Below are 24,072 nucleotides of genomic sequence, written 5' to 3' on the forward strand. Positions count from 1 at the left end.
TGGCTATTTCAAGTTATTATCAAACCTATTAATCAATGCATACATGTTTGATGGATGTCTGTTATGTTTAAGATACTGAGAGACACGGTGGGTCAATGTCCCATCAAATGCAAATACATGTGAGAAATGATTATTGTCGTCATGGAGTGTAAATATAGTTGGGGAATGCGACGCAGATAACACAGAATGATAACTAACAGTGTAAGGCAGTGTACGGTGTATACCACAAGACAGGATTCTATGTGTCTAAGATTTTTTTAAACCCAATTTTAATAGTATTTAAAACAAAATGAAAATAGATGCCGAAAAAAAAAGAATGGCTACTATTTCAAAGGAACCACAATAGTGAATTTTGACAAATAAAATTGCATAGATCAGAATTATACTTTTATCTAAGTATTTAAGGCACATTTTAGCAGAATTTCAAAAATGCTAACCATGAGTCAAATCTATTCAGGTGAACTGAGAATACACCATTCCTGTGTTCTTTCTGCAAGAGATAATGACTATCCTCACGGTATCTAAAAAGTATTTGGTCTTAACAACAAAGGACTAGATGAAGTCCCTGGTGTGTCCACAGTGAACTCAAGTATTTCATCAATACGGGCTTCATGCTACCCATTGCTTTAAAAATGCACTGCCTGATACTGTTTCTGTGCTAACAAAACATTCACTCAGAAAAGCAATCTCTAGAGAGAGACCTGTGTCTGATGTGAGTGCATGTAGGAATTAATTTTTCTTGAACAAAGATTTGTAGAAATACCATCTTCTAGGGATGCTTCCTAAAAGATCTTTTCAACCAGAAGTAGAAATAAACATCACTGTAAAAGCAGTAAGTTTATCAAAATTTATTATTTTTTAAAGTAAGTTTTTATCAAAACATTATTTTAAAAAGATATAAATATGGGAGGAGGAGAGAATAATAAAATCGATTGCCTGTTGTATCAATGCATAGAAAAAATTCAGGGTATGTATCATAATCTATTTAGCCCCTAAACAGTGTTTTTCTTCATCCACTGGGTGTATATACTTGATGTAAAACAGGGTATGAGTCAGTAATTAATTTATGTTCATGTGCCAATACTGATAGTACTATACGACTTAACTAATCAGTGGTTCTCAAACTTAAGCGTGGATCAGAATCACCTGGAGGCTTGTTGAAACACAGATTTCTAGGCCCCACTCTCAGAGTTTCTGATTCAATAGGTCTGGGGTGGGCCCTGAGAATCTGCATTTCTGACAAGTTCCCCAGGTGATCTTAATGCTGCTGGTCTTAGGGGCCATGCAGAGAACCACTGAACTAATAACTATTATATTCACATCAGCAATATCATTAGCCTGATCTTCCCTGCTGGATATACCTGGGAAGTCTACTAGAACCGCATGAAGAGGGGCCGGCCCGTGGCTCACTCGGGAGAGTGAGGTGCTGATAACACCAAGGCCCCGGGTTCGGATCCCATGTACGGATGGCCGGTTCGCTCACTGGCTGAGTGTGGTGCTGACAACACCAAGTCAAGGGTTAAGATCCCCTTACTGGTCATCTTTAAAAAAAAAAAAAAAAAAAAGAACTGCATGAAGAAACCGTCTGAGGCAGTCTTCTCATGAATTCTAATGCTCAAAAGTCATACTATGGTTTGGGGAATTCCGTCTATAATTGTGATTAATTTTTAATTTCTTTGTCTTTATGTAAGGCCCAAAGCCAGCTGATTGTGGTTGCTTAGATAAAAAGGCATATATAAGCAGACAACAGTGACATTGCCAGCAAGGAGCTATTTCAGGTGAAAAATCTTCTCACCAAGGTGAAACAAATTGGTTCACACTGATTGGCCAGTGATGGTTGTGCACCAGTCCAGTTTGGGTGTTGGGGAGATTTGTCCAAAGGAATCAAGTACTGACACATGCTACAACATGGATGAACCTTGAAAACATTATGCTAAAGTGAAAGAAGCCAGTCCCTAAGACCACATGTTAAATGATTCTATTCATATGAAAGTCCAGAACAGAGAAATCTATAGACACAGAAGGTGGATTAATACAGTAGTTGGTTGGGGAAAGGGTAAGGGGATTCTTTTTGAGATGACGAAAATGTTCTAAAACTGACTGTTGTGATGATCACACACATCTGTAAATATACTAAAAACCAATGAAATGTACACTTTAAATAGGTGAATTGTATGGGATGTGATTTATATCTCAACAAAGCTTTTAAGAATAGGTTGGTTCAAGTGTGGTGATGTTTACAACAAATTGATCACAGCCAGTTACAGATCTCTTTGTTCCTTCTCCATTCCCACTGCTTCACTTGACTAGCCTTTAAAAAAAAAACCTAATAATCAGATCCCCATATTGGCCAACTGCCAAAAAATAAAAATAAAAAAAGTATTGTCCAGGTGCATACTCTGTTCATCTTCATATCATGCTTATTGTCTTCTAACTTTCTAAAAAGCTTTTCTTAGTACTTGTACAGGCACAGACCATGACTCAAACACACCATAAGGCACTAACAGTAATGGCCACATCTGAAAGATCAGAATGGATTCCCAAAATATGATTAAACCTTTGTCACCTATTATTTTTATCCAAAGTGAAAGAAAAAATGTATGAAAGGCACAAAAGGTATAAGACTGACAAAACAGGGAAAAAATAATTCTGGCTTCTTTTAGAAGGCAGTTTGTAAAATTAAAGTGTTCCCATTGTGAGAATTAGGAGGAAACCACCCAGGCCTTTACTCGGAAGCACAGTTTGAAGTGAAGCACGAGGCTGGGGCTGAAGAAGGCAGGTGAAAAGAAATTAAATTGTCCTCCCAAGGTACAAAGATGGCATGAAGAAGCTAAATAATATTTACTCTCAAGGGCTGCAGGAAGAAGCTGGAAAGGAGGAGAAATGAAAAAAGTCCTGAACAGTCCAGGCTTTTTTGTTGGAGATATAAAAAGGAAAGAAAATGCTTCGGAAAATGGGACTCAATCCAGAAGCAAATTATCTTATGGTTAATTCACTAATTAATGTGTTTAGGAAACATTTTCTGAGCACATATAACAGCTCCCAACACTGTAGCCAGATACTGTACTAGGCTCAAGTAATACAAAGACAAGAAGATGCCACCCCAACCCTCAAAGAACTTATTGTCCAGTGGGAAAACTGGATCACAGTACTTTCTGATGCCTGCTAAGATAAATGGTGCTTTGGAAGTACAAAAGAGGGACAGTTAAATTACATTGAGGGCTCAGAGACAGCTTCCTGTAGAGAGTGACTCTTGCGCTGAATTTTAAAAAACAAGCAGGAGACAGCTAGCTAGAGGATAAGGGGATTGGGTGTGCCAGGTTGAAGTTAGGAGAAGGTGGGGAACTTCAGCCTTGGAAAACACCATTGGCAATGGCTTGGCCTCGCCATGGTCCCAGCACCTGCAGAACAGGCCCACCACGGTTCTAGATTTCCCTAAGTAACACTGACTCTTGGGGTCTGATGACACCGTTTTCCGCTTCTGTTCCTCTAGCCCTAAGATTTGCTATTGGTGGTGGCTTGCTATTGTTTGTAATCTCTGGGTCATCTCACCATCCAGATTGGTTTCTCAGCTCTTCCATCACCTGCGTAACCAATTCACTTACTAAATGTCCTCTGCTTAAACGACAAAAAGTAAAAAGCAACAGGTGGAGGGGCATGGAAGCAACCAACACCATTCAATTAACTGTGAATGGCTGGGATGAAGGATGTGTAGGAGTGGAGAAAAACATACAAAACTGGAGAAGTAGGGGGTTAGGCGTTAAGCAACATGGAGCCATTGAAGGATTAAGCAGGGGATCTGATTAGCATTTACGAAGATCACCCTGGTAGCAATGAGAGAAAGGGCTTCTTGGGGTTGGCTATGGACAGACTAGCAGTAGAAAAACCATTTGGGAAACTGTTTCAATAATGCTGGTGAGGGATGATGCTGGCATGGACTAGGCAGCAGTCCTCAAACATTTTGGTCTCAGGAGCTCTTCACACTCTTGAAAATCATTATAGGCTCCAAGATGGCTGCCTTAGTTCTAGACAAACATGCAGACCCAATAGTGTGATGGAAGAGAGATTATCCATTAATGAGTATTTCTGATTAAGAGCCAGGGTAATCTTTCTCAAAATTCTCTCAGCTGATCCTCTCCCAGTGCTTAAACCATTCACTGAAAAGGGAGAGGAAGTGTCGCCTGTGGTTTAACCATGATTCACTTCCTGGGCCAGGTTGGGGTTGGGTCTGGCCTCCTCTGAAGCTTATTGAGGCTCCTACTCGGGAAGAAGAAAGCAGAGAGAGTAAGTGCTGTTGGACAAGCTATTGTTAGTGGCAGCTGTAGGACTCATTAATGCAGAAGTTGTCAATTAGGTCCCACATCTACTGGTGATTAACTAGAGAAGCATTGAAGTAAGATGAGCTAAGTAAGACCTGAGGACAGAGCCTCAGGAATGCTGCAACTTAAGGAATGAGCAAAGTAAGAGGAAGCTCTGAAAGAAACTGTTAGCTGGGGCAGGAGAATGCAGAGGTCAAGAGCACGTGCTCTGAAGTTGGACCATCTGACTTGGACACTACTAATGTTGTTAGCTGTCTGATCATGAGGAAATCCCTGAGGTTTTCTAAACTTTAGTTCTCTCTACTATAAAATGGGGAAAATAATGAAACCTATGAATATTTCATTAGTGCTGTTAAGAGGGAGGATTAAGTATGATAACGTGTAGTTAGCACAGAACCCTTATTAAATTAGGGCTATTAAATTATTAGTTTTAGTATTGATGAAGATCTGCTTAGAGATGAAAAGGTAATCAGATGTAACAGAAGCCAGGAGAGAAGAGAATTTTAAAAAATACCATTAATGATAAATACTGCAAGAAAGTCCAATAAAGTAAGGACCATCACAAAATGCTTAAGAACTGCCCTATTCACATTTTTAGTGTCTACTCTTGGCTTGTAATAAACTAGCAGTCAACATAATCCACAAGCTTGTTTTTACACAAACTCCAGCCAAACTAGTTCTCTTTCTTTCTGTACCTTTGTAGCTGACTGCACTGTGACTACTACTATTTTGTCCATTACACTGTGTCTAACCTGTGGTTTTAGTCCAGTGTTCTAACCTGACAAGATCAATTTGAATCTTTGATCTATCATTCCTACATTAGATAGTGTAGTGGACTGAATTATGTCCCCCCAAAATGCACTGAAGCTTGAATTGTGTCCCTCAAGTTTTATGTATTAGAAACTTAGCTCCCACTGTGACTGTTAAGAGGGTGGGAAATCCTATTATGGTAATTGAAAGGTGGAGCCTTAAATAGGTGATGGGATTGTAGGACCATGCAGTAGTGAATGGATTAAAAATGGTGGTCAAGTGCATGTATCTGAGGGCTTTAAAAGAAGAGGAGAGTCTGTCTTTCTTGCTCTGTTTGCTTTCTCTGCTTCCACCATCTTGCAATGTGAGATGCCTGGGTCACTGTCACCACCACCAGATGGACTTTGGATTTCCCAGCCTTAGAAACTTGTACACAATAAATTTCATTTTTCTTTATAATTACCCAGTTGCATGTATTTTGTTATAAGCAAAACAAAACAGACTAATACAGATGGCTTTCCCATTGTTAATGTCATCTGTATATTTGATATGTATGTCTTGTATATTTTTATCCAATCTTACAACAGTTAAGCGGTAAGAATACTTAAAAGGAAAGTAAGTTTTCTCTAAGTTCTAGTTTCCTCATCTGTAAAATGAGTATATTTATATTTATTTAGGTTATGACAAATAAGTAAATGCCTAAACATGCCGAACACTATGTCTAGCACATAGAAGATGCTCATAAATTCTTCCTTGTTTCCTCCCTCTCTTCTTCCCTGCCTCACTGATTTCCTTCCTTTCTTTTAAAATTTCTTTAAAAAATTTCTTTAAACATATTGCCTTGTTTATCAAGAGAAGCTACATATAGAATAGACTAGTACTTTGAGATACAACTGGACAGAATAAATTAAACTGAATCTCGTGCTTTGAATTGGTGGCAGCTCTCTAAAGTGAGAATGGAGGCATAAATATATTTGTGTCCTTTTCTCATGATCCCTCCAACCTCACTCACACTATTGCCTTCTCCAAGTCCCCAGCCCCATACCTCACATCTCCTCAGGGTCCCACAACCTTTTCACCCACAACCCTTCAAAGGAGAACATGGTCACTTCACTGTCAAAAGAAAAATGTTCATTGAGTATCTACAGTGTGCACAGCATCAGGTCAGGGCCAGAGAAAAGACACTGGAAACCAAAAACAAATCTCTGTTTTTCTAATGAATCTGGGACACACCTGGGTTACTCACCTCAGGCTAGAGTCTCCATTTTCCTGAAAATCGAGTACCTCATGCTAACCCCAAGGGAGTTGAAAATTAGAAGAACGCTTCTGGATTATTGCCCTCTTTGCCAGGTAATACGTGCATTCCATTTGTGTATTCTGTCGTGCTGTCAACAAACATTTATTAAGCCCTTATTATGTTCCAGGGACAAGTATAAATACCAGGGATACTGTGGTGAGCAAGGCAGACAAGGTCCTTGTTTATGGGATTTACATTCTAGAGGGGAGACAGACAAACACACAGACAATATTAGAAATAAGTGTGATATGGAGCATTTGAACAGGTGACATGCTAGAGTGGGATTGTGTGACTCCTTTAGATTGGGTGGGCAGGAAAAGCCGCTCTGAGTGCATGACGTTTCAGCTGGGACCTAAATCACAAGAAAGAACAAGTCACACTGAGATCTAAAGAACATTCCAGGCAGAAGAAACACTAGCACAATATGCCTGAGGTGGGGATAAAACTGCTGTTTTCAGAGGACTGAGAGGAGGGGGAGGGTGGTGTGAGGTACAGGGGAAGAGCCGGGGGCCAGGTCACACTGGCAGGGCCTCGCAAACCTGAGGGCCTGTCAGAGTCTCCTGGGGAGCTTTAAAAAATATATGGGGCCCTCCTCCAGAGACAGATTGCAGTGGATTAGAAGAGGAAGCCGGCTATTATTGTTCAGGTCTTTTCGTGGACATATGCTTTCATTTCTCTTGGGTAAATATCTAGGAATGGAATAGCTGGAAACAACCCAAACATCCATCAAAAGGTGGATAGATAAACAAATTGTGATATGCAAACAATAAAATACTACTCAGCAGTAAAAATAAAGAACTACTGATACATGTGGTAACATGGATGAATCTCAAAACCACTATTGAGTAAAACCAGCCAGACACAAAGCAGTATATGCTGTACTGTTTCTTTTATGAGGTTTAAGAAGAGGTAAAATGAATCTATGGTGATAACAATCAGAAGTGGATGCCTCTAGGGGGGTGGGGATTGACTGGAAGGGGGTTACTAGGGAACTTATTACAGTAATAAATATGTTATACATCTTTATTACATGGGTGTACACATTTATTAAAACTCTTCAAGTTGTACAATTAGGATCAGTACATTTCACTTTATGTGAATTTTGTCTCTGATTTTTTTTTTTTTTAAAGAAACTACTACACACCTACTAAAATGGCTTGGGAAAAAAAATACCACGAGCTGGAGAGGACGTGGAATAACTGGAAATCTCATATATTGCTGATAGGCATAAAAAATGGGACACCCATTTTGGAAAATAGTTTGGCAATTCCTCATAAAACTAAACAGGTACTTGCCATATGATCTAGCAATCTCACTTCTAGGTGTTTACCCAAGAGAAATAAAACACGTCACACAAAGTCCTGTATGAGACTGTTTATAGCTATTTCACAGTAGTGAATTTCTGAAAAAGAGAGAGAAGCATCAGGGACTACAGTTAGGAGGCTATTTCAGTTGTCCTGGTCAAAGGTGATGGCTTAGTACAGGCTGACAGAAACGGAGAAGAAGAGAAGTTAACAAATTCAGGACATGTTGTGGTGATAGAGTCTAGAGGCATCACCGATGGCGTGAGAAGAAGAGAGGAATCAAGAATGACTCTTAGGTTTCTGGTACAAGCAACTGGATGGATGATGATGCCATTTATGGAGCTGCGGGAGACTGGGAAGAGTAGGCTAGGGTAGAGGAAAATCCAGAGTTCTCTTTTAGCCATGTTAAGTCTGAGATGCTCATTAGACTTCACGAACATTTTAGCAGTGGGTTTCTGGAAAAGATGCTTCCATCTTTTACTATAAAAATATAAACTCTCAATCTGATCAAGTGGGGGATGCTGTGATGATAGGTGGCAGTAGAACTCCATTCTTTAATGTTGTGATAGTACAGTCAGGAATAGGCCTATAAGACACAGAATTAGACATGATGTAGTATTTCTGTTGAATTGTGGACCTAACAGATAGAAAAAATAGGAAGAGAATTCAGGATGGAATGCCAAGGTCAAGGGTTCAGATCTCCATACCAGCCAGAGCCAAAAAAAAAAAAAAAAAAAAAAAAAAGAATTCAGGATGGGACGAAACAATAAGCAATTTAATCCAAGCAAATGGTATAGTCACCTTAGTGGAGGTTTATAGGAGCTAATCAGGCTTGAAAATTAGATAATTAATGATTTAGGTTCAAGGATGTGAGAGAATGTGACCATTCCTTATTAGTTATTTATTGCTATGTAACAAATTACCTCCAAATTTAGAGGCTTAAAACAATAATAAATGTTTGTTATCTCACAGGGTTTCTGTGAGAATCAGGAATTTTGAGCTTAGTGTTTTTATTTTTGCTGGGGGTAGAGGACCAGATTGAAGTGGCTTGGTTCTGAGTCAGGGTCTCTCATGAGATTACAGTCAGAATGTTGGCCAGGACTGCAGTTATCTGAAGGCTTGGATGAGGCTAGAGGATCTGCTTCCCAGATGGGTGATTCACACCCATGGCAAACTAAGGCTGTTACTGGTAGGAGAGTTCAGTTCCTTACCACATGGACTACTCCATAGGGCTGCATGAGTAGGTTGGCTTTCTCCAGAGCAAATGATCTGAGCGTATGCAAGATAGAAGCTGCCATGTCTCTCATGCCCTAGCTTCAGAAGTCATTCTCCATCCTTTCCACAACCTGGGTTATACAGGTCAGCCCTGTTCAGAGTGGAAGTGCCTACCCAGGGGAGTGACTACCAGGTGGTAAAAATCATTAGAGTCATGATTTGGACTCTACAAATCATGTAGATTTGTCTACAACTCCTTTTTTAAGTTTTGAAGTTCATGATGTATTAAGAGTAAAAGAGACTCATCCTGGTAGTGGTGTCATGAGCAAAACTCCCCTAAATGTTTGTGGCTCTAGAGGTCATATGCAGTTCAACCAGCTTTGGAAGGTGTGCTCAAAAGAATTTGAGAAAATAAACTTTTTATTTAAAGCAATAAGCATTTTTTAAAAACACTGGAAAGGTTTACAATTAAATATAAAAATGTTTAAGAAAATCAAACCCATTATATTAGTATGTCTGTATAAAAAAAATCTGTATACTTAGTACATTTATAATGTTTAAGAGAATATGACCTGTTAGAAAAACATATTAGACGTGTAGTACTTATTTAAAATGTATAATCTAAGTAATTGATTTACATTTGTGATGCTAAGTGGAAATACTTCAAAATGTAAATGCACTATTAGACATTTAAGAGGACTTAAAATTAACATATTTTTAAGATTAATTTATTGGATACATATGAATTACTGGAGTACTTGGAAAGGATATTTTGTCTGTCATACAGCTGAAGTACTTAAAATAAGTTGAATATATTAAATTTAAAAGTTCAGTTAAAATATTTAAAGTAGGTTAAGTAAATTTGTAAATGTGACCAAATATTAATCAAAAGCCCCCTTTAAAGTGATTATTTAAGTTTTACCATACCTATAAATTTTATAAGTTGAATTTACAAGCTTATAGAAAAATCCCCTCAGGTTCTGATTTTGTAAAGTCAAATATTAATTTTCAAAATCAAATAACTTCTGAATAATTTTTTCTACACACAAAAGTCACCTTTGAGTAAATACATTCACTTGGATAGCAGGTTGGAGAGAGGGTGGCGAGGGAGAGATTTTGGCTGATGGGCCAGGCCCAGACTGAATAAGCTGGGGCCTGACTCTTGCTACATCACCGTGAGCTCCTCTGTGCCACAGCCAGAGGGTGGGAGCAGGGAAGCAGGGAGCCATGCCCCCAGCCCCTTGTCCTCACGGTGCTCTGTGCATGTAATAAGTGATGCACTGGCCTTAATAGCAATTCACAGCATGATTCTTGTCTCTCCAAAGAAGCTGAGCCCATGCTATAACGGCCTTTCTTTATTAACTTGCTCTTTGATTGTTCAAGGGACTCCTAACTGACCTGCAGGACTAATTGTGGCTCCAAGAGAAGAGTACAGTAAAAACCCAAGATGATCCTAAGCACAAAAGCTGCAAATTCACCACATTGTAGTGATATGCTTGATCAATATAAAATAAAAATACAGCCAAATATTGGTTAATATTGAGGAGCAGAGTCTCACATTTAGTTTTTGGTTGTAATGTTATAATTTTAAACTTTGCAATAACTGATCTTATTCCTGAACCGCCTACCCAGCTGAGTTGTGGGCAGAATGCTCTTAAATTTCCTGTTATACTGTATTTTTCTTTCTTCCATCAGTCTGACTCCCGGTTCGAGCTCTTTGCTTGGGATGGCATCAGGGTGCAGGAAGGATAGCCTTAGAAGTCCCTGTGCCGGAGCCAGGGGCTGCTCTTTGATTCCGGGTGGTGGGGTGGCCTGCTCTCCGCACTGGCATCTATGGCGTTGCAGGCACTGCTGCCCTTTGCGTGGCTTTTAGCATCCATTGACAAGCCACCATGACCTCCCAGTCGTGACTTCTCCCGGGAGGCCTCCTCTTCCCCACCTGGGCCCTGCAGGTCTGGCTATGCAGGGCTCAGTTGCAAGTGCGAAGCTGCGACCTTCAGACCCCGGGTACAACGCTGACGCCACACTCAGCCATTCCGGGTGCGGTCCAGCAGGTGGGGCTTCTTCTGGAATTCCACCCGGGAGAGGACAGCAGGCCCAGAGATCTCCAGTCAGAAGCTTTGCTTTCCGGAGAGGGGATTCAGACTGTTTGTGGAATTGTGGCTTGACAAGATCTACACCATTTTTCCTCCCCCAACTTCATCTTCCCAAGCCTAGATTGTGCTGCATTGAGTTCCCCGCTTGGCAATTCAACTTGTCCACTCAGCCCTCAGTCTTTGGTCTCAGCATTTTTCTCTTGTAACACTGGCAAAAGCCCCTCTGCTCTTGTTGCCCTTACATCCCAGCTGACAACGACAATCTCCCCTCCTGGGTCTTTGTCAGTGTGCCTAAGCAACCCCACCCCCACCCCATCCCCGCAATTCCCCCTGCTTCCCACTGTACTGAAGGCCTGAACGGATGTGGGCTTCTGGAAAGGACGTCTTTCCTCCAGCACTAAGCTCCAAGGCCTGGCTGTAATGGCAGAAGAGGGATCTTCACTACATTAGGCAAGAAGGTGTGGTTTGAGTCCATCATGTGCGTGGGGAACGGTAGAAACTAGGTCATTATATTGGGCATCAAAATACATTGGTATTATATATGTATCTATATTTCCATTGCTACTAACTTTACATGCTGTTAATTGGACTTTTTAGGGGATGGGAAATTATATTTCACAAATAGTTACTGCTTATTATGTGCAAAGTATTAGACCCTATCTACAAGAAACTGACACCTTAGATAGGGAGAAAACCACATTTATAAATAAAAGACAGAAGGTGGCAAATGCAATAAAAGAAGTTCAAAGAAAGTACCATAGAAGCCTGGAGCAAGGTGGGATGAATTTTGAATTGGTAGATCCAGAAAGGTTTCAACAAGCAGCCACAAATGTCTGAGGCCTACTTAGTGGAGGAGAGTATAGGAAGGAACAAGATACATGTTTCTGCTTTTGAGGATTCATGGTCTAATGGTGGAGACGGACATTTCTTGTGGAAAAGGTGACCTTTAAGCCAAACTGTGAAAGACATGTACAATTTGGAAAAGCAGAGATAGAGAATAAGAGAAAGAGGTACTTCCAGAAAAGGGGAAGCGTAAATATCATGGGCCTGTAGTTTCTTTCTCCTTTCCCCCTCCCAGCACCACTTTATCCACATGATACCATATGATCCCACCTTCTGACCATATATTATTAGTTAGTGAATGTTGGTGGAATTATGGGACAAAAAGCCAATCAGTTCTTCTTTGGGACTTTTGGATCTGAAACTGAGAAAAAGTAGTCAATTTCTCTTTGGGCAGTAAAGGTCAACTTGGAATGTGTTGATGACTATGACCTTGTGAAATGATGGAAGAGAGAAGAAGAGAGAGAGAAGGAGTGAGAGGAAGAGAGAGAGAAAAAAATGAAGCAGGTACAAAGGGAGAAAATGTCATAGAGAGAGAACCCTGGTGGCCTTTTTATCTCTGATTCTGCAGGTTCATGAGGCTCAGATGCACTTCTGCCCTTGGGTTCCCTGAAATACAGTAATGTCTTTGTGATAAATTTCTTTTTCCTTAAGCTAAATTGAGTTTTTGGTTTTTTGTTTTATTTTGTTTTGTTTTTCTCCACTAAAAAACATCTAACCAATTGTGTTAGCTTTCTAGAGCTACTGTAACAAATTACCATAAACTTGGTGGCTTACAGCAATACAAGTTTATTCTCTCACAGCTGTGGAAGGTAGAAGACCAAAATCAAGATGCCAGCAGGGCCATGCTCCCTCTAAAGGTTCAAAGGAAGAATTCTTCCTTAACTCTTTCTAGTTTCTGGAAGCTGCCTACCATATTGACATTCCTTGGCTTGGAGTGGCATCACTCCATTTCTGCTTGGTTCTTCACATGGCCATTTTCCCCGTGTGTCTCTCTGTCTTCACATAACCTTCTTAAAGGATGCCAGTCATTGGATTTGGGGCCTACTCTAATCCAGCAAGATCTCATCTGAACTAATTATATCTGCAAGGGACTATTTCCCAATAAGGCTTCATTCTGTGGTTCTGGGAATCAGTACGGTCAATGCACAAGGGCACTGGAGCTGCAAGTTCAGGCCATGTTTAGAGCCAGTTGCTTAGAAACTTGGAGTGTTGTGTTGGGGAGTTGAGGTTTGCTGTCTACCCAGTGAGGAGGCATCAGATGTTCTGAGCAGGAGAGTGTCATGGTCAGAGTTTCATGGAAGATTGCTTTTGTCACAGTGTGAAAAATAAATCAGAGCAGGAAAACCAGTTATACTATTTGATGAATCAGGTAAAAGGTAATACAGTTGAGTCAGGATAGAGGGTGTAGAAACGAGGAGAAAGGACAGTTGGGAAACACATTGCAGATTCAGAGTTAACCAGATTTGGCAATTTACACCATAATTACATGCTGAGGGGGGAGGAAGAAAGCGAAGAAAGAAAAGAGTCTAGGTAGACTGTACAATATAGGTGGTCCCTAAACATCACTGAATGGTTGCCAAGCGAAAGATGTTATTACTTAAAGAGCTCGTATATAAAGTAAGGGCAAAGCTTGAGAATCTCACAGGGTTGGATCCCCACAGACATTATAAGAGTGTTTGGGGATTTGGAAGTAAGATCTCTCCCTTTGGATTATTTCCAGAAAAATTATTTTGTGTTTGTATAAAATGATTCCATGGCATAGTCCTTACCTGCTTTTGCTTTCCTCAGGGTCCTGTCTGAATAGCATATTTTTTATTTTAATAGATATTGCCAGATTACTTTGCTAAAGGGCTATAACAATTCAATCTTCTCTGGCATTGCATGAGATTCCCCTTTCCTTCTTTTCCCCACCATTAGTACATATTTTCACTCTTTAATTTTTGCTATTTGAAAATGTGACTTCTTTTAATGACTGCAAAACATTCCATCATATTAACATGCCATAAATTACTTAAACATTTCTTATTTTGGGACATTTAGATTGTTTCCCTTTTTTTTTTTTTTTTGCTGTAATAAAATTAATAACCTCCAAATGAACATTTTTGTACATAAATCTTTGTCCGAACAATGTTGTTTACAACGATGCTTATAATTTGGAAGAAGATGACAGAGGTGTAGTCTTCCCAGGCACTTTACTTTGTTGTTTTTCTTATGTGCCTTTCTCTCACTTCACTTCTAATATTTTAGGTGGACAGGGAGGGATGTGAGAAAGGCAAAGGGTTAAAGCAAAGAGATTTTTTATTATCTTTGAATTCTATTTATATATATGCTATTTCTGTCCTTCATTACCAGACAAAGTGAACTGGAATTGCTATTAAGCCATTATTAGTTCCCCAGTTTTACCTTACGCATAAATGAAGTTTCTCTTATTATTGAGGACAGAGCAAATGCAAGAGTATCCTAGCATTGTCTGTAACTTACAAAAGCACCTTGACTATTTTCGTAGACATAGAAATTCTAAAAAGCATCAATCTTTTCTTGCCATGGTAAAAAAAAAAGATGATATATACACCATGAATGGTTTATATGATAATATGAATGGATAAATAAACATCCTTTTCTATACTCTTTTCCTTTACAATTTAGCTATTAGAGTCAGAATGCTTCGATTGCAGAATTCTCACTCAAGCAAGGTTTTTATATAATATTATTTATATTCTTGGCTTTGGATGCCAATTAATTCTCTCAAGTCTAAAATTGCTTTGTTTACTCTTTAAAGAAATCTGCCCACCTTACAGACCTACAAGTTAACTAACCACCCTCCCCTCCCCTCCCCCTCACCCAGAGGAGTTAGCTCTGTTGGTTTCCTGCCAGCTCTTACTTTCAAATTGAAATAGTTCAGTTTCTCTGTTTCTGGAACATAGAATTCATTACCCCTGGATTTTTGCCAACAATGTCCCTCTCATGTTTTTAAAACTAAGATGAATGTTATAGACTGACCTAGTGGGCTCGACCCATGACTCAAAGTCAGGCAATGATATATTAGATGTCTGCATGGGTGCTCTGTTCTGGTAGTGGGGCGGCTAGGGGAATGGGATTCTGGGAGAATGGGGAGGGCATCCAGGGTGAAGCCTTGGGGACTAGAGTGGAGAAATATGTGTGAGAGATTAGGTAAGAGTTGGCTGATGTGAAGCAAGACTTAGATTCTTCCCTTGCCCCCAGGTCCCTGGTGGGTCTCTACCATAGAAAGGGCATAGCTGTTCATTTCTTTTGGTCATTTGGGTAGAAACCAGAAAGCCAGGTGACAGAGAATATTTATAAAGGGCCCTAGGAAGAACCACTCTCTATATTTTTTTCCATTTTCAATGCTCCTTTTCTCTCTCCATTGCTGCAACTCTTCTTTTTCTCATGTTTCTGCTAGTACCGAAAGGCATGCCTTCCTGCAACAGAACAGATGTCTTAGAAATGTATACATCAGCACAATCTATGGCCAGGTTAATTTTTCAGTCATGTGGCTCCATTGAATAACACAGGGAAAACCCTTTATCTTTTAGGTTACTTTCTAGGAATATGTTAGTGTTTAAGTTTTTATCTTTTCTAATTGGCTATATATTTATTTAATTAAACTTTTAGTTTTCAGATAATTGTAGATTCACATGCAGTTATTAAGAAATAACTCAGAGAGAGCCTGTGTGCCCTTTACCCAGTTTCCCCCAATAGTAACATCTTGCAAAACTATAGCACAATACCATAGGCAGGTTATTGACATGGATTGAGTCAACACTCATAAAAATTCTGTCATCACAAGGGTTCCTCATGTTGCTCTTATATAGCTACATATACTTCCCTCCTTGCCTGACTCCCTTGTTATCCCATAGCAAACACTGATAATTTCTCCATTTCTATAATTTTGTCATTTCAAGAATGTTATATAAACGGAATCATACAGTATGAAACCTTTTGGTACTGGCCTTCTTAATTCAGCATAAATTCTGGAGATTCATGTAGTATCACTAGTTCACTCTTTTTTATTGCTGAGTAATATTTCCTGGTGTGAATGTACCACAATTTGTTTATCCATTCACTTTTTGAAGGACGTCTAGGTTGTTTCCAGTTTTTGGCTATTACTAATAAAGCTGCTATGAACATTTGTGTACAGGCTTTTATATGAACATAAGTTTTTGTTTCTCTGGGGTAAACGCCAAAGAGTACAATTGCTGGGTCAAATGGTAAGTGCAAGTTTAGTTTTATCTGAAACTGCCAAACTGTTTTCTAGAGTGGCTGGACTGCCAGCAATTATGAGTAATCCAGTTTCTCTACATCCCTGACAGCATTTGATGTTATCACTATTTTTTATTTTAGCCATTCTGATAGTACTGTACTGATACTTCATTACTCTGTATAATAGCAAAAAATATAGACATAATCTCAAAGCCCAACTGTATGGATAAATTAAATAAAATGGCACAAAATAGAATTACAGTATGATCCTATTTGTTTAGAAATGTATGTACATATATATGAACACATGTAAATATATAAAGTCCAGAAAAAATAAACACCAAATTTTAGTGGTGACAGTCTTTGAATAATAGCTTTTTGGTGATTTTCATTTTAATTATGGCTTCTCTGAAACATAACATTTATTACTTTTAGCATAAGAAAACAAGAATGAAAGTTATAATCTGTTTTTCAATAGTGCTTTAGAGACTATTTAAATATGTGAATATAGTGGTCATTCATCCATTTCATTCAAAACATTTATTAAGTTCCTATGAACTGTTAGGTCCAGTACTAGGGACATAATAGAGAACACAATTGACAAAGTCCTTGAATCACATATAGTCTAGTGAAGGGTATAAACAATTACAAAACAGTGAGAGAAGTGACAATAGAGAGATAGTGCTGAATGTCACGGAAGCATAGAGAAGAGCGGGAGTTAGGGAGGTAGGACCAGGCTTTTTGGTGGATCTTGAGTTAAGAGCCAAAAGAAGAGTGTAGATAGGGAAGAATTAGCCAAACTTAGGGATAAGCATTTTCCAAGGTTCCGAAGTGATACCACTGAAGAGAAGTAAAAAAGCATGGAGTGGGGAGGGTTTGAAAAGAGGACTAGCAAAAGTGAGTAGGAATTGGGAAACAAGGTCCTCATAGGATATGTTGATGTATTTGGAGTAAATAGGAAGAAGAAAATGACAGTGAAGTGTTTTAAATGAGGATGGCATGATCGTTTATGATCATGATTAAATGGCATGATTTTTGCTCTAAAAAGATTACACTGACTACTGTGTAGGGAATAAATTAGAGGAAGATACAATTGGAGGCAGGGAAAGCAGTTAGGCAGTGGTTTGGGTCACTGAGATGATGACAGTAGCTGTAGGGATGGTGAGAGGAGACCTGGTATAGAATTGATTTGATGATAGATTGGGTTGGTGATGGTGGAGGAGGAGGTATCAGGGAAAAAAAAGGGTCAAGGATGATGTTTTGGTGCCTGGGTGGCAATTGTGGCTGGTAGTACCACTAACTGAGACAAGGGACAGATGAGGCACAAAGTGGGAGAGAAGATGAGTTCAGTTGGGTTTCACTGAGTTTGAGATGCCTCTGGGAAGTCTAAGGGGATGTTCAGGAAGCTATCAGAGGTATGAGTCTGAAGGTTTGGTGTGAAACTGCTGTACAGATGTGTTTGGGGGATCACGGGAGTAGGTAAAATCGCTCAAGTGATATATGTAGAATGAGAAGAGGGCTTAGGACAGAACCTAGAGAAGACCAACATTTAAGAGACTGGAAGTAAGAAAAAAAATTAGCTCAAACCTGGTCTGGGACAGAAATTTTTTGTGTGATGTAATTTACAACTCCTTCTGGGAAGCAATTAGCATTCCTGATAAAGTGCGTGACCAGTTTTCTGACAGACTGTAATAAGACTGAGAACTCCTTCTGGGAAGCTAGGGTTACCCACCCAGCTGATTGACTAGCCTAATAATCTTTAACCAGATGTTTTTTTTGCATCCATTCTAAACATGGTTAGTGAACCGTTCTTTTTTTTTTCTTTTATAAAATGTCTCAACCAAAATTACTGTTTCAGTTGGATTTTTCAAAAAGCTCCTTCTCAGTTGCTCAAGAACAGTTTGTCTGAGGCACTGCTTTAACAAAAGAGAAAGAGGAACCTATAAGAGATTGAGCAGAGGCCAGAAAGGTAGGAGAGAAACCAGAAGAATGTTGGCACTACAGAAGCCAGGTGAAAATATTTCAAGAAATAAGGTAAGGATAGACAACAATGTTGAATGCTGGTGAGAGGTCAAATAAAACAAGGATGAGAAATCGACATGGGATTTAGCAATAAGATTGTTAACAGTGATCTTGGCAAGAGCAGTTTCACTGGAGTGATCGAGAGCCTAAGTCAGATTTCATTGGGCTCAAGAGTGAGTGCAGGGCTGGCCAATTACTCAGTTGGTTAGAACGCAGTGTTATAACACCAAGGTCAAGTGTTTGGATACCCTACCTGCCTGCTGTAAAAAAAAAAAGTGATCGTAGATCATTTTTTTCAAAAAACAAAGGGTGAGTTTTTTTTCAAAAAGTGACACTGTAGAGGGGGAGGAAGAGAAAGAGAGCTTTGAAAGGGTTTCTATTTAGCAGGAAACATGAGTATATTTAAATGTTTTTTGGAAAGAGTCCATATTGAGAGAAGCAGAAGGAACCTGAGAGAGAAGGGCTAATCTTGAGTTAGAGACCAGAGAAGGTGGGCCAGTCTCAGGGACCTGGGGGCAGATTCTGAGCACAGGTGGAGGGAGGGTCATCTTCCTCCCGTTGTGACAGGAAGAAGGGGAGAGGATGGGCCTGTAAGGAAGATTCAGAGTTTGGCACTGGAAGGTTGAAGGCATTCTTGTCCAACGGCCTGTTACCTCTGTGAGGTAGGAGGTAGCAACTCTGCTGAAAGTGCGGAGGTAGGTGGCAGGATGGCAGACTAAGGACAGGAAGGAAGCTTTGAGATAGATGCTGAGGAGAATGGGAGATTGAATTGACCAGGGAAATAGAGTGATTTCAGGGTATTGTGAAGGTGGGAGATGAGGAATGTATCCTGGAACCAATCAGCATGGGTCTGTGGTGCTTAGAAGTCCAGATTCAGGCATGAAGAAGGCTAACATATTTGAATTATTCTAGGACTGTTCTCAAGGAAACCATTGAAGCTTTGCAGTTTCCCCTGACCATCCTTTAAATGTTTCTCTTAGTTTGTAGCCTAGGCCCTGTTTTCTTCTTACTTTATAGACACTTCCAGTTTATCTCATCCACTCCGTGCCTCAGTCAATCTGTCTATGCTGACAGCTCCTAACTCAGTATTTGCAACCTAGCCTTTCTCTCCAGCACAGGACTCCCTTGGGTCCCATAGGCCCTCTGGGCATCTTCAATTAGGTGTCTTCAGGGCACCTCAAACTGAACTCATCGTTTTCCCATTATTGCATTTTCCTTCTCTGAGAATAAGCTCCAGAAGGGCAGGGGTTTATTTGTCCTGTTCACCATTGCAGGCCCTGAGCTCGGGGCAATGAGTATCTGTTGAATAAAGGAAGGAATCCACTCTAAGCCAGAGACCAGGATGTCGTCGTCTTTTAGGCGAATTTCTTCCTCACCTCTGACATCTAACCCATCAGATCTTGTCCACAACTAAATACGCCTCTTGACACACACACAAGCAAAAAAAGTGAATCTTCAAGCCATTTTAACATACAAATTTAGCCACTGCACCTCCTTTTCTTTGCTTCATTAACATTCGAACTACACCAGTGGGAGGGCCCCTCTCTCCTGCTTCCTCTCCCCTTCCCCCCAGCCCACTCTGCCTTAGAGAAAAGAGAACCCGTTCTTCATTTGCTAATGATGTGGGCTCAGGTTATAATGGGCCATTAAGGTGCATTGTGGAAGAAAAGGGGGAAAATGGAGCTTTCCGGCGGAGGGATAAAGAGACTGTGGAGTGGCGACCCCGGGGACTCGAGGGAGGCCCGGGGTCTGATCCAGACTTGTCGGAGAAGGGAGGTAGGAGGAGGACCCCCGCGAGGGGCCGGAGTCCTCCCCAGCCTCGGTCCTCCCACGGGGCCCCCTCTCTGCCTGCCCTCCGCACTGGGCAGGCTCTGCGCGCCCGGAGAGGACTTGGATCCCTCGGTACCGGGGCTTCCACCTACTCACTGCCCGGCAGGATCTTCGCTTGGTTCCTCTGCACGGTTCTCTGACCAGACGACTGCCTCTACCTCGGGGGCGACCTCCTTGAAATGCCCCCAGGGACCGCATAAGCCCCAGAGACTCCCCTGGACACGCCTTCCGGGAGCGACTGTTGAACTGGGCGAGCTGGAGGCCTGCAAAAACCTGGGGCAGTGTTAACGATGCCTTCATCTCTGGCTGTTGGTTTGCTTGTCTCCACTCCACAATCAACGACAACAGTTCAGGCCTCCTTCATCTTTCCGCTGGCAGCCGCAGAAGCCTCCTAACTAGCCTCCCCACCTCCAGTCTACCTGCCTGCTGCCCTCCCAGCCCATCCACTTCTCCACACTGAAGCCAGAGAGTTCCTAAAAAATCACAGCATTCGACCCCCATCCCTCCTCTCACCTGGCTAACACCTGTCATCCTTCAGGTTGCAGCTTTAGTGTCCCTCATCTCTCCTCCCACCACACAGACATAAGATTAGGTGTCCATGCTAGATGTTTCCCTTAAGCCCCGTAGTTTCTTGTGATCATATATTTATATTTTCTACTGACCTGTGGGCAAAGAATAGGCCTACTCGCCTGTTTACCTGTTGTTTCATCTCCAGTACCTACCCCTGTGCCTGGAACATAATAATTGCATAATAAATATTTGATGAATGAAGGAAAATTAAACAAGAAAGTTCAGAAAACAATAGGAGTGTAAGTGGGTGGGAATAACACCTACACCAGTGGTTTTCTAACTTGAATGTGGATCTGAACACTACCTGGAAGATCTGTTAAAACTGGTTGCTGGATCCCGCTTTCTGATTTAGTAGGTCTGGGGCTGGAAATAATGCATTTCTGACAGGTTCTCAGGTGCTGCAGCGCTGCTGCTGCTCCTTAGAGATGGCATTTTGAGCTAACACCCCTTGCTCTGCTCCTAGGAAGAAGAGAAGGCTGAAGGGGCAGTTTTAGAGTGAATTTTCAGATAAAGAGAAAGGTGGGATGGGATGTATAGGCTTTGGAAGTCTCAAGGTAGTGGTCAAAATGGGAAATATTTGAGTTTGATAATAAAGATAGTAGAAATTTCCAAGTAGTTGACAAAGTCCAGGGAGTAGCTATGAAAATACATAGTTGAAGTGGCCTGTAGAGGAAGGTATGGTATGGAAGTGGTCAAATACCTGAAATTAATGAACATTACCTGAGAAAATAAAATACCAAAATGAAAAAGTGAAAGATGTAAGTGAAAAAGGAAGATTGGAAAATGTAATGTGTGGCATCATTCCAATTTTATTAAAAATGCATAGAAAAATGACTAAAAAATATGTGGCAATGTTTATAATAGTTATCTTTGTGGTTGAGTTTTATTACTTTCTTTCATTTTTCTAAATTTGCAAAATTCCCTCCACTATCATGTATTCTTTTCATTATTAGAGAAGAGATTTTCTTATTTTACACCTTCTCAGCGTTGGACGTTTCCATCTAGCTGAATTAAATGATCTTCTCTTGTCCCGTTTCAGACTCGTTTCTCTTTGACATCTTAAAACTTGCTTTAAAAATATAAAAATCAACAAAAATAAAGCGACCAAAATCAAAAGAAAGCAAAACAAAACAAAAAGAAAAGGAAGAAAGAATCTTGAGAGAAAAAAATTTAGTTGGTATTGACACATATTTGAAGGTTGTAATGACCTATCTAGAGGGGCTACAAGTTTGTTCGGGACTGGTGACATCATCAATTGGTTGGATGGGGAACTCTATTCCTAATCTCTTACCTATCACCTCCTGTTTCTTCTCAAGGGGTTCAAGACAGGTATTAAACATGATTTTCATTTTTTCTTGTTCCAAATTATATGTACTTATTTCTCTTTGAACTAGATTCCCCCCATAACATACTGCTAAAAAGTTAATAAAAAGTTCTTTTTGTCATTTAGTTATTAAATTATTTTTTAAAAAGGACTTGACAACCTAAGCCCTCTATAACAAGGTATATTTTGGGCACAAAATCAAAGTTACAAAGTACATACAGTATAAATAAACTTTTAGAACAAAACCCATTTTATCTAGGAGAGTCCTTGTGTGACAAAAAATTCTCTCTTTGTTGTAATGTTACCAACTTGTAATAGTATCTGCCAGTGAGAATTTCTTGCTCATTACCCTAAAGGAATGAGATAATGCAGGACTTTAACTTCAACTCAGAAATGAACAATTCTGAATCTTTTGTCAAGGCCTTGTATTTCTTTACCTACAGAGAAGTAGATGAAATGAAATGATTAAGGAAACATTCAGAAGTTTAATGATGTATGGCTTCAAAATCAGGAATATCCAAATAAATATCCAAATTTTTATTTCACAAATCTCCATTATCATGCAGAAAAATAATTAAACTGTATATGACTACAGCAGAATGCATGGGATATATAGAACTGTAATTATCACATGAACACTGATAAGATCAGGAAAGACGACAATCTTGATGTTTCAACTACACTGACTACTTTGTAGGTATTTTCTCAAATGTTCTTTCATCCCTGATAATAAAGTGTGAATTAACAGAACGTTCCCAGATACTAGGAAATGGCGATCCTGAATGATTTGATAAGGTAAGACAGTAAGTGCCAGAGCGGAATTAGAAACTCGTTTTCCTAATTGCCAGCTTAGTACTTCTTATTCTAGACTGTACTATCTGTGCTGCCACAAGGCAAACCATGTCATTGCCTTTCCCATTTTAGAAATAGGTGGTATAAAAGTTTCCTTTGTGGTCTGATGGCAAAAGACACCTATTATTTAAGAAATGCCAACTGCTGATCATTAACAATATTTTTGTATGTTCCTTATGAATTCAAGTTGTCTTCCATTTCTTCAAATAATCATCACTTTTTAAAGCTTGGTAAAAACAATCAGAAATTACTGAATGTTAAAAGAGGAAAGGAACCTTAGATATTATCTTTGCTATTATCTCAGTGGGGAGACTAAGGCCCAGTGGGATTTGTCCAGACTCATATTGTGAGCTGGTAGGAGTGTCCTGACTTCTGGTCCAGACTATTTATAGCACATGGCTCTGCCTTCATTGATCAGTATTCGGAAGCCATGGCATATTTGAGAGGATGTTTGTGGGACCTTCAGTCCTGATCAGTGTATCAACATGAGGAGTTTGTGTGCCATTTACCTCTTTATTTTTATCATCCATCTTTTCAATACTTTCATTTTGCTGCCTGATGTTTCAGGGATGGGACTAAGGAAAAAAAAAAACAAAAACCACCAGTAAGTTGCAAATGTGATCAAAACATTTTTTTTAAGGAGAATGAGTGAAGTAAGGCTGGCTGGAATTTAGAAAAGTTGCAATTTTCCATAGAGAGAAGATCAAGAGAGAGATATAGGAGCAATGGCTGACAAAATGGATAACCTCCTACTGCCAGGGTCTGTGCTCCCACACTTTTATGGAGTTATCTCATTCCTCTTAATACTTCAGGTTAGGAGTCAGCTGTTAACCTCATTCTATTACCCAGAAAGGATCTAAGGCTCAGAGAAGTTCCACAATTTACCCAAGCTGGTAACCAGTAGAGCTCCACCCAACCCAGGGTCTGTCTGGCTATGAAGCCTGTGTCCTCTTACTTTTACAGAGTATATGTAAAGTGAACCAATGAAAATAACAATAACTATAGTGCAATCAATACTAATAACAGTAATGATAGGTAACAATGCTTTACATTTGTGATTTCTTTGAACAGGATTAAATGAGCACGTGAATAGGACTGGTCTATATATTCTTCATTAGTGAAACAGAAGAAGAAGAAAGAGGACATATACTTAAGATTTACTTGGTTAACTTAGGTTTCTGAAAAGTCATTGAAAGGCTGAATATTTATCACATAATATGCTGAATGTGGATGGATGGGTTGTTATGTGTGATTGTGTGAAATCAAACCTGGTATATTCAGAAGAATTCTTCCAGGGGATAAGTGTGCCTTTAGGGTTCAATATTCAATTTTGTAATTAGTGGTCACTGTTCTTATTTACTGAATGGGAGTTTTAATCTGTACTTTCCCCTTTTGAAGCCCAGTGTCACATACGTCTGTATTTCCTTAG

Source organism: Cynocephalus volans, chromosome 9, assembly GCF_027409185.1.
Source record: "Cynocephalus volans isolate mCynVol1 chromosome 9, mCynVol1.pri, whole genome shotgun sequence".
NCBI lineage: Eukaryota > Metazoa > Chordata > Mammalia > Dermoptera > Cynocephalidae > Cynocephalus > Cynocephalus volans.